General features: G+C 38.5%; 1 pseudogene across 1 annotated transcript; it reads right to left on the reverse strand.

Annotated features, from left to right (window-relative positions):
- Positions 1–8,090: 8,090 nt before the first annotated feature.
- LOC100594113 lies at positions 8,091–8,931 on the reverse strand (annotated as a pseudogene). The gene has a single exon (XR_121659.3). The product of XR_121659.3 is annotated as a 40S ribosomal protein S3a pseudogene (transcript).
- Positions 8,932–9,277: the final 346 nt, after the last annotated feature.

Consider the following 9,277-nt stretch of genomic DNA (forward strand, 5'->3'; position numbering starts at 1 on the left):
TTTTTATCATGTCAAGGGTTTAATAAACTAGGGCAGGCAACAACACAAGAAATATACCTGAGGAAAAGTAAATACCTTCTCTTATCATCTTACCATGATTTCTGAAAAGACATCTTTATGATAATCTGGATAACTTTATTTTTTCAATTTGATATCAGATGTTAAAATGAGCCATTTTCTTAACCAAATTCCTTAGAGCCCTATTATAGTAGGACAGTGAATTAGATCCCAGCATGGTCATTACTAAGCTGGGGCAAGTGTTTAACCACTAAGCCTCAGTTTCCTCATTTGTAAAATGCAGGTTTAAAAAATCTACTTTAAAGAGGTATTTTAAGATTAAATGATACGATGCATACAAGGTAGACACACTGTGCTGGCATCTTTAATGTGCTCAATGAAGACTGAGTGTCCTTGACAATAATGGCCACCCTCCCGCCTTTTAGACCTCATGTACAGAGTACCAGATGTGGTTCTGAGCACATGACAAATATACTTATTGAATTCTCATGTTACCCCTTTCAAGTACTATTATTATTATTCCCAGCTTACATAAGAGGAAGCTGGGGTACAAAATGATTGAGTGACTTGCCAAGATTTACATGGCTGGTAAATTGCAGAACTGGAATTTGGAGCCAGGCACTCAAGCACTAGAATGCATGCTCTTTATAATTTCACTCTAGCCACTCGTGGCAGTTTTTAAAACCAGGTCACTCTACCATACACAGAAGAATTATGCCTGTCCTATTAGATTGAATCAACATGCATGGTAAGCATTCTGAAGAAATTATGGCTGTTACTTGTGCAAGAAAGATTTTTTTTAAAGGCACAATTTTCTGTGATTAGAAAAGGCCTCCACAGCTGCCTTTTCACTTGTGCATATCTATTTTTAAATTATTTTTATTGATACATAATTCTGCATATTTATAGGGTACAGTGCGATGTTTCAATGCTTGTGTATGTTGTATGATGATTAAATCAGGGTAGTTATCATATCCATACTTTAAACACTGATCATTTATTTCTTGTGGTGGTAACATTCAAAATCTCTTCTTGCTATCTTGAAATATACACCACATTGTTATTTGCTATAGTCACCCTACTGTGTAATAAAACACTAGAACTTATTCTTCCTGTCTAACCGTAACTTTGTGTCTGTTGACCAACCTCTCCAGGTCTTGTCCTCTCTCCCCTTCCCTTCTCAGTCTCTGGTAACCATTCTACTCTCTATTTCTATGAAATCAACTCTTTTAGATTCCACATATGAGTGAGATCATGTGGAGGTTGTTTTATTGTGCCTGGCTTATTTCACTTAACATAATAACTTTCTGGTTCATCCATGTTGCTGCAAATGACAGGCAGGATCTTATCCTGCTTTATGGCTGAATGGTATGTCTATTACATATATGTCTAAAACACATGTATGTAATATACATACACATATGTATGTGTACATACACATATATGTAATAGAATACTATTATTAAATGTGATTTTATATATATATATATATATATATATATATATATATATATATATACACAACGTTTTCTTTATCCATTCATCTGTAGATGGACATTTAGGTTGGTTTCATATCTTGGCTATTGTGAATAGTGCTGCAATAAACATAGGAGTGCAAGTATCTTGTCACCATGCTGATTTCGTTTTTTTTTTTTTTTTTTTTTGAAACGGAGTCTTGCTCTGTTGCCCAGGCTTGAGTGCAATGGCATGATTGCAGCTCACTGCAACATCCACCTCCCGGGTTCAAGCAATTCTCCTGCCTCGGCCTCCTGAGTAACTGGGATTACAGGCATGTGCTACCATGTCTGGCTAATTTTTGTATTTTTAGTAGAGACAGGGTTTCACCATGTTGACCAGGCTGGTCTCGAACTCCCGGCCCCAAGTGGTCCACCCGCCTCAGCCTTTCAAAATGCTGGGATTACAGGCATAAGCCACCGCATCTGGCCACTGATTTCATTGTCGTTGGATATAAACCCAGTAATGGGGTTGCTGGATCATACGGTGGTTCTATTTTTAGTTTTTTGAGAAACTTCCATACTGTTTCCATAGTGGCTGTACTAATTTACATTCCTACCAACAGTGCATTAGAGATCCCCCTTAGCCACAACCTCACCAGTATTTGTTGTTTTTTGTCTTTTTGGTAATAACTGTTGTAACGGGGGTGAAGTGATACCCCCGTTTTGATTTGCATTTCTCTAATATTAGTGATGCTGAGCATTTTTTCATATTTGCTATTTGTATGTCTTTTTCCTTTTTTTTTTTTTTTTTTTTTGAGATGGAGTCTCACTCTGTCACCCAGGCTGGAGTGCAGTGGTACAATCTCAGCTCACTGCAACCTTTGCTTCCCGGGTTCAAGCGATTCTCCTGCCTCAGGCTCTGGAGTAGCTAGGATTACATGTGTGCACCACCACGCCTGGCTAATTTTTGTAATTTTAGTAGAGATGGGGTTTCACCATATTGGTCAGGCTGGTCTCGAACTCCTGACCTCGTGATCCACCCACCTCGGCCTCCCAAAGTGCTGGGATTACAGGCGTGAGCCACGGCACCCAGCCTATTTGTATGTCTTCTTAAGGAAATGTTTATTCGGGTCATTTGCCCGTTTTTAAATTGGATTATTTGTTTGTATTGGCACTGGGTTGTTTGAGTTCCTTAGATAGTCCCGATATTAACCCTTTGTCAACTGCATAGTTTACAAATACTCTCTCCCATTCTGTAGGTTGTCTCTCCACTCTATTGATTGTTTCCTTTGCTGTGCAGAAGCTTTTCAATGTGATGTATCCCATTTGTCTATTTTTGCTTCTGTTGCCTATGCTTTTGAGCTTTTATTCAACATCCATTTATGTTTTATTCTGTCATGTTCAAAATGCACATTTTCTTGTAATTATTTAAATGCAGTGCATTTATAATTTCTTAAAACTATATTTGCCATTTGATTGTTTACACAGGATGTTTTCTGAATATCATTCCAATTATTTTCATTTAAGTATCTAGTTCAGCTTGATACTGAATTTGTCTGTGTAATTTTCTTGATAGCCTAAAATGATTTAAACCATGGAGTTGGCTTCAGAGGGTAAAATGTGTAATCAGTGAATGCATTGTCAAGAGAGAAAGAGGATTTCTGGAGACATGTTAATAAAGAAAATGGTTAAAAAGAAAAGAGAAGCGACACAACCTACATCCTGTAAATCTATGCCTCAATATCTTAAGGAAATAGAATTGGGATGGAGGTTAACTTACCCCTTTTTATGAAACATTATCAAGAACTGAGAGTATTAGTGATCCTCTTCTGGGTACTTACTCTGCCAGTACCATGTAATTATTATTCCATTCTGACTAGATTTTGTAATAGAAATTTTGAGGACTGGAGTCAGCCTACAATCATGTCAGATTGTCAGATAATTCCACTGAAGGGAAAAATAAGATAATGAGAATCCCAATTAAATGAAAAAAATGGGGCACCACTGAAATATGGAAACAGACATAGTCCCTAAAGTAATATACGTATTCAGATTGCTTACACTATTGACCATAAACACACACATTTAAAGAGAAAGATTTTCGGTTAATAATTCATCACTTTTTAAATGGCTGCAATGTATCAGGCGCGTTATAAACTACAGCTACAAAGGACTAGACCATGTTTTTAAAGTTCTTGCCCAAAAAATGCAGAGACAGGCCTGTGAACAGAAACTTAGCATTTAACACCAAAGCAGGCAGAAAGGTTTCATACCTTTCCTCATAACTGAAGACAGTATGGTGATTCCTCAAGGATCTAGAACCAGAAATACCATTTGACCCAACAAGCCCATTACTGGGTATATACCCAAAGGATTATAAATCATTCTACTATAAAGACACATGCACACATATGTTTATTGCAGCACCATTTACAATAGCAAAGACGTGGAACCAACCCAAATGCCCATCAATGATAGACTGGATGAAGAAAATGTGGCACATATACATCATGGAATACTATGCAGCCATAAAAAAGAATGAGTTCATGTCCTCTGCAGGGACATAGATGAAGCTAGAAGCCATCATTCTCAGCAAACTAACACAGGAACAGAAACCCAAACACTGCATATTCTCACTTATAAGTGGGAGTTGAACAGTGAGAACACATGAACACAGGGAGGGGAACATCACACACTGGGGCCTGTTGGGGAGTTGGGGGCAAGGGGAGGGAGAGCATTAGGACAAATACCTAATGCATGCGGGGCTTAAAACCTAGATGATGGGTTGATAGGTGCAGCAAACCACCATGGCACATGTATACCTATGTGACAAACCTGCATATTCTGCACATGTATCCCAGAACTTAAAGTAAAATAAAAAACCAAAAATTAAAAAAAAAACTCTTCAATAAAAAAAAGATGTCTGTGAACCAAAAAATGTTAAAGTCCATTGAAGATCTCATGTTGACAAGTTATGAGTCTGGATTTTTATCCTGAAGGTTATGTGAAGCTATCTAAGGATTTTAAACAGGAGAAATCTTTTATTCAGATGTGAGTTTCAAGTACAATCAGCCTGATTTGGGGTTACAGAAAGGAAAGCTGTGGGTCAGAAAGGAGGGATGCTGACAGCTGTTATGAGGGTCTGCAATGAATAATCAAGGTAAAACAAGAGAAGCGACTGAACTCAGGCAGTGTCCGTAGAAGTGGACGGGAGACTGATTACAAAAATATCTAGGAGGCACAGTCAACAGGATTTTGGGGGAGGTTGGATTCGAGAGAAGAGGAAGAGGACTTGGACCACTGGGTATATCCGAGGGGCCATTCAGTTATACAGAAATGAAGGAAATGAGGCAAGCCAGGGGAGGGGTCAGTGCAAAGAGGAAAAAAGTTTAATTCAGTCTGTAATATCTGAGTTCAAAATACCAACGAGACAGCCAATAAAAATGTTTACGCAGTAATAACTGGGTGTATGGAACTGGAGCGTAATAAAGAAATGCAAGCTGGAGATCCAGGCCTGGAAGTCATCAACTCATTTAGGCTATACTTGCTGCCAAAGGAGCACATAAGATTACACTATGAAGAGGAGTAGCATGCAAAGACATGTATGTCAGGAACCCAGTGAACTCCAAACAGATAGGAGGAAAAAGCTGAGAAACAATTATAAAGAAATAACAAAATAAATCAGAAGAAAACCAACAGAAAATGTTGCCCCAAAACTCTCCTCAATTGGCTTTCAAGAAGAAGGTAGCAATTAGTAAACAATGACAAATCTTACAGCATTTTAGAAGACACAAAAACCTAAATTTCTTCTCTAAGATTACTGAACATAGCAGAGAGAATGAGTTTCATATATGGTCTTGCTTTGTCTATGGAAAGTGGGTCAAAAGTTTTTCTGGGACATGTCCTTTTCTCCTTCAGATGGTAGGCGGGGATGTGTAGCCTGGGTCTCCTTATGGGAAACACCAAGAAGAGGAAGGATAGCACCAGAGATAGTGGGGCAACTGCCCGAGAGCGAGGCAGCATTGGCTTACTCTCCCACAGCTATGCCTGCCACCCTTCCTCCATGTAGGAAGGGCCAGATTCTAGAGACAGGCTAAAATGCCTGATAGTTGTTTTGCTTGCTTTTATTCAACCAGGAATAAAAGGAAACCAATATGAGGAGCACTCTTTGCTGCAATTTTCCACTGCATGACTTTTAACCCTGCCCTTTCTCCTGACTTCAAAAGAGTGTTATGAGGATATGATCCTACAAGCTTTTACAACTATCTTGAGTCCATAGATATAGACATGACATCACTGACATATTGAGGATGACAGAGCTTACAGATGGAAGGAAATTGGGTCTTGTATACTATTATTGAACGCCTAAAACAAACTGGAACACACTAACATCTGGACTTTTTGTTACATGAAAAAAGAATCAAGCCATATCATTTAATTCTATTTCAGTCAGCTATTCTGTTACTTGCAGTGGAGCATTCTACCTGCTAACCCAACATACTCAAGGCCTAAGCAATGCTATTTAAACATAAATAGAGTAAACATACCTGCTCTGAACAGAAGCAACAGTTCTACTTCCAGAAAAAAAATCAGACTGTGCAGAATCTCTAACAAACAGGGCAATTTCATATGCTTTCCTATTATAATGCAAATGCCTATTTTGACAAAGGCAGTTGAAGCATACAGCCTGAAGTATCTATCACGTTCAAGTTTAAGATTAATGATTCCAGGAAAGATTTGAGCTGAAACACAACAAACTAGTAAGCTCTGCACATATCTGTTGTTGAGCTTCCACAGAAAAAGAACAAAGCGTGTCAGAAGAACAGATTAGAATATACAAACAGACTCCTCCCTGTGCCTTAACTTCAGGTTTGAAGCCAGATTGTTTGGTTTGTTTGGTTTTTAAATTTTAGATGTAGCGTCTTGCAACAATCAACAGTATAAATTTCTATAATAATGTTCTTAGAGATAGCAGCAAATCAGACCATTAGGCCAGAATTAAAATGAACATAGAGGCCAAGCACAGTGTCTCATGCCTGTAATCCCAGCACTTTGGAAGGCCAAGGCAGGAGGATCACTTGAGCCCAGGAGCTTGAGACCAGCCTTAGCAACATAGTGAGAACTTCATCTCCACAAAAAGAAAAAAAAAAATGAACATAGAAAGAAATCAAGTAAATGGACATTATCAGAGCCTGTGCCTCCATTTGGCAGTTATCATCCAGGAAAACAATGCATAAAACAAACATTCTCTTTCAACTTTCCACACGATTAAACTCTTTTAGAGTAACAGTAGAAGTCTGCAACTTCCAAGGATACTCAGGAAAATCGCTTTTCCTTCCTAAAAATCTTCTTTATTCTTACAGCCTACAAAATCAGCAAGGCACTATCTATGGGTACTTAAACAATTGGTGAGTATTACTCATACTAACCTATGATCTCACAGTCAGCAAACAAAGAAAAAGTTCTCATAAAAGTTATTAGCCTGACCTTATTTGATGTTCAAGATCTGCACTTAATCCAAATATATTCTTGTGATGATTTCTTTATCAACTAGGATGATGTCCTGCTGATGCTGTGTAAAACAGAATCCCCTAAGCATGCTCTAAGATCACATAAAGACTTCTCTTGCTTTCCTTTAGCCCCAACACAATCCAGCTCTCTGAGCCACTGGGCAAATATTGTCTGCCTAAAATCTACCCAGTGACTTTAACCAAATTATCAAGGCCTCTGAATGTCAGAGGCCAAATCTGTTGTATTGGAATCTTCCATTTGTTCAAGAATTATCTATTTCCATCTAGCTCATGAGACACACAAATTTCAACAATAACTATTGGGTTCTGAAAAAATAATTAAGGTGAACAGGAGACTGTAATGTGCTTATAATGAACAGAAAGATGGGGTGCACAAATAGATCTCTCCACATGTAAATAGCAGCCATAATGCTTTTCTTCCAAACATCATGTGATTAGTGTTGTGAGAGATATATTGGCTTTTCTGCAGTCACAGGTATTGTTACTCACCAGATAAGTTGTTTTTGAAAAGAAAGATTCCTCAATTGTGAGTGTGTTTCTGGATACTGACACAAAAAATAGCCCTTTTGAAAAATTTGGCAGGTTCAAAATTATAAGCTTAATATAATGCTCTTCCATTAGGAGTAAATCCACAGGCAGAGCTGAAAGCCAGTTCATATTATTTTTTAACAAAGCCTAACTGTAGAGAATTAGTAGGATTATCGTTGTATCAAGGAAACCAGAAACATTATTTCAAACAAGGTCTCTACAAATCAGCAGCTAGAAGAACAAAAGTTCAAAGCATCCTTGGATGCTGGGTGCCAGGAAATTCCTTAAAGTCCTCCACTGAAGTGGATATGTTTGTGACCACGATCTTTATTTTGATGGAAGTAGCTTTTCAAGATCCATTCTCCAAGGTCAGGAGGTCAAGAAAAGTCTTTCCTTGCATGGTCTTGAATGTTTGTGTAATCCTCCAATTCACCTATCTTGTAGCATTTTTTACTGGTATTTGATAGTACATTAGAATAACCAAAGTGCTGTTCATTTTTTATTAGAGCCGATTAACTGGAGATATTTTGTTTGTAATTTCCCTTTTTTATTATTATTTTTTTCACAAATAGCACTTTTTATTTGCCACTATTTGAAGTCTGAACTTTAAACAGATTCTTGAACTGGTGGTTCATATCCATCAGCTCGTTCAACTTTAGCACCTGTCTCGTCCCCAGTGGCTTTTCCAGAACTACTGCCTTCACCATGAAGCTCCATGAGCTTTCCCAGTTCAAACTTGGGCTTCTTCAGCGTTTTTACTTTTCTAAGGAAGACATCATAGAGAGGATAAATAGATTGGCAAGTCTTTTCTATGTCTTTTCCAATGCTGTCTGGAATCAATTTATTGACCACTTCTTTCAAGTCATTTGCCTGCACTTCTTGAGTCATGATTTCCATCATCTTCTTCCAGATTTGGCGGACCTGTTGTTGCCGAGCATAAGAGGTCTTCTGTATCTGATTGTTGCGTTTTTTAGTAAACCCAACACAGAACAGACAAAGCAAGTAACGATTGGTAGTCTTGACATCAACATGAGCTTCAATCATTGTCTGCCATTTTTTGACCATGGAACACATTTTGTCACGGGTAAGATCCATGCCATGGAAGTTAGGCAGTTTTTGCCCTGAACATCTTCAGTAATCAGCTTGAATTTTCTAAATGCAACTTCATCATTCTGCAAATCAGCAAGACTTACTTCAAACACACGACCCTTGAGACCTTCAGATGCAATTCTGTCTCCTTGGGTCCTAGTGATGAGCATCTTTCCAATATCTCTTATATTGAACATAGTAGGTGCTTTCACATCAAACCAATCTTTCTTTAAAAATGGATCAACCACTTTCTTCTTGGCTCCCTTTTTGCCGCCTTTCATAAGGCGCTTGTTCTTGCCAACCACCATGGTGCTGGTCAGAGAGCCAAAAGGGCGGAAGTCTGTAATTTCCCTTTTTAATATGGGCAACCTGCCAGAAGCCTACAATTGTCGCTATCCACAGGCAAAGCAGAGTTCTTTTTTTTTTTTTTTTTTTTTTCAGACGGAGTCTTGCTCTGTTGCCTAGGCTGGAGTGCAGTGGCGCGATCTCGGCTCACTACCAGCTCTGCCTCCCGGGTTCACGCCATTCTCTTGTCTCAGCCTCCTGAGTAGCTGGGACTACAGGTGCCCGCCACCATGCCCGGCTAATTTTTATATTTTTAGTAGAGACGGAGTTTCACTGTGTTAACCAGGATGGTCTCGATCTCCTGACCTC

The sequence above is a fragment of the Nomascus leucogenys genome, chromosome 4, assembly GCF_006542625.1.
Source record: "Nomascus leucogenys isolate Asia chromosome 4, Asia_NLE_v1, whole genome shotgun sequence".
Taxonomy (NCBI): domain Eukaryota; kingdom Metazoa; phylum Chordata; class Mammalia; order Primates; family Hylobatidae; genus Nomascus; species Nomascus leucogenys.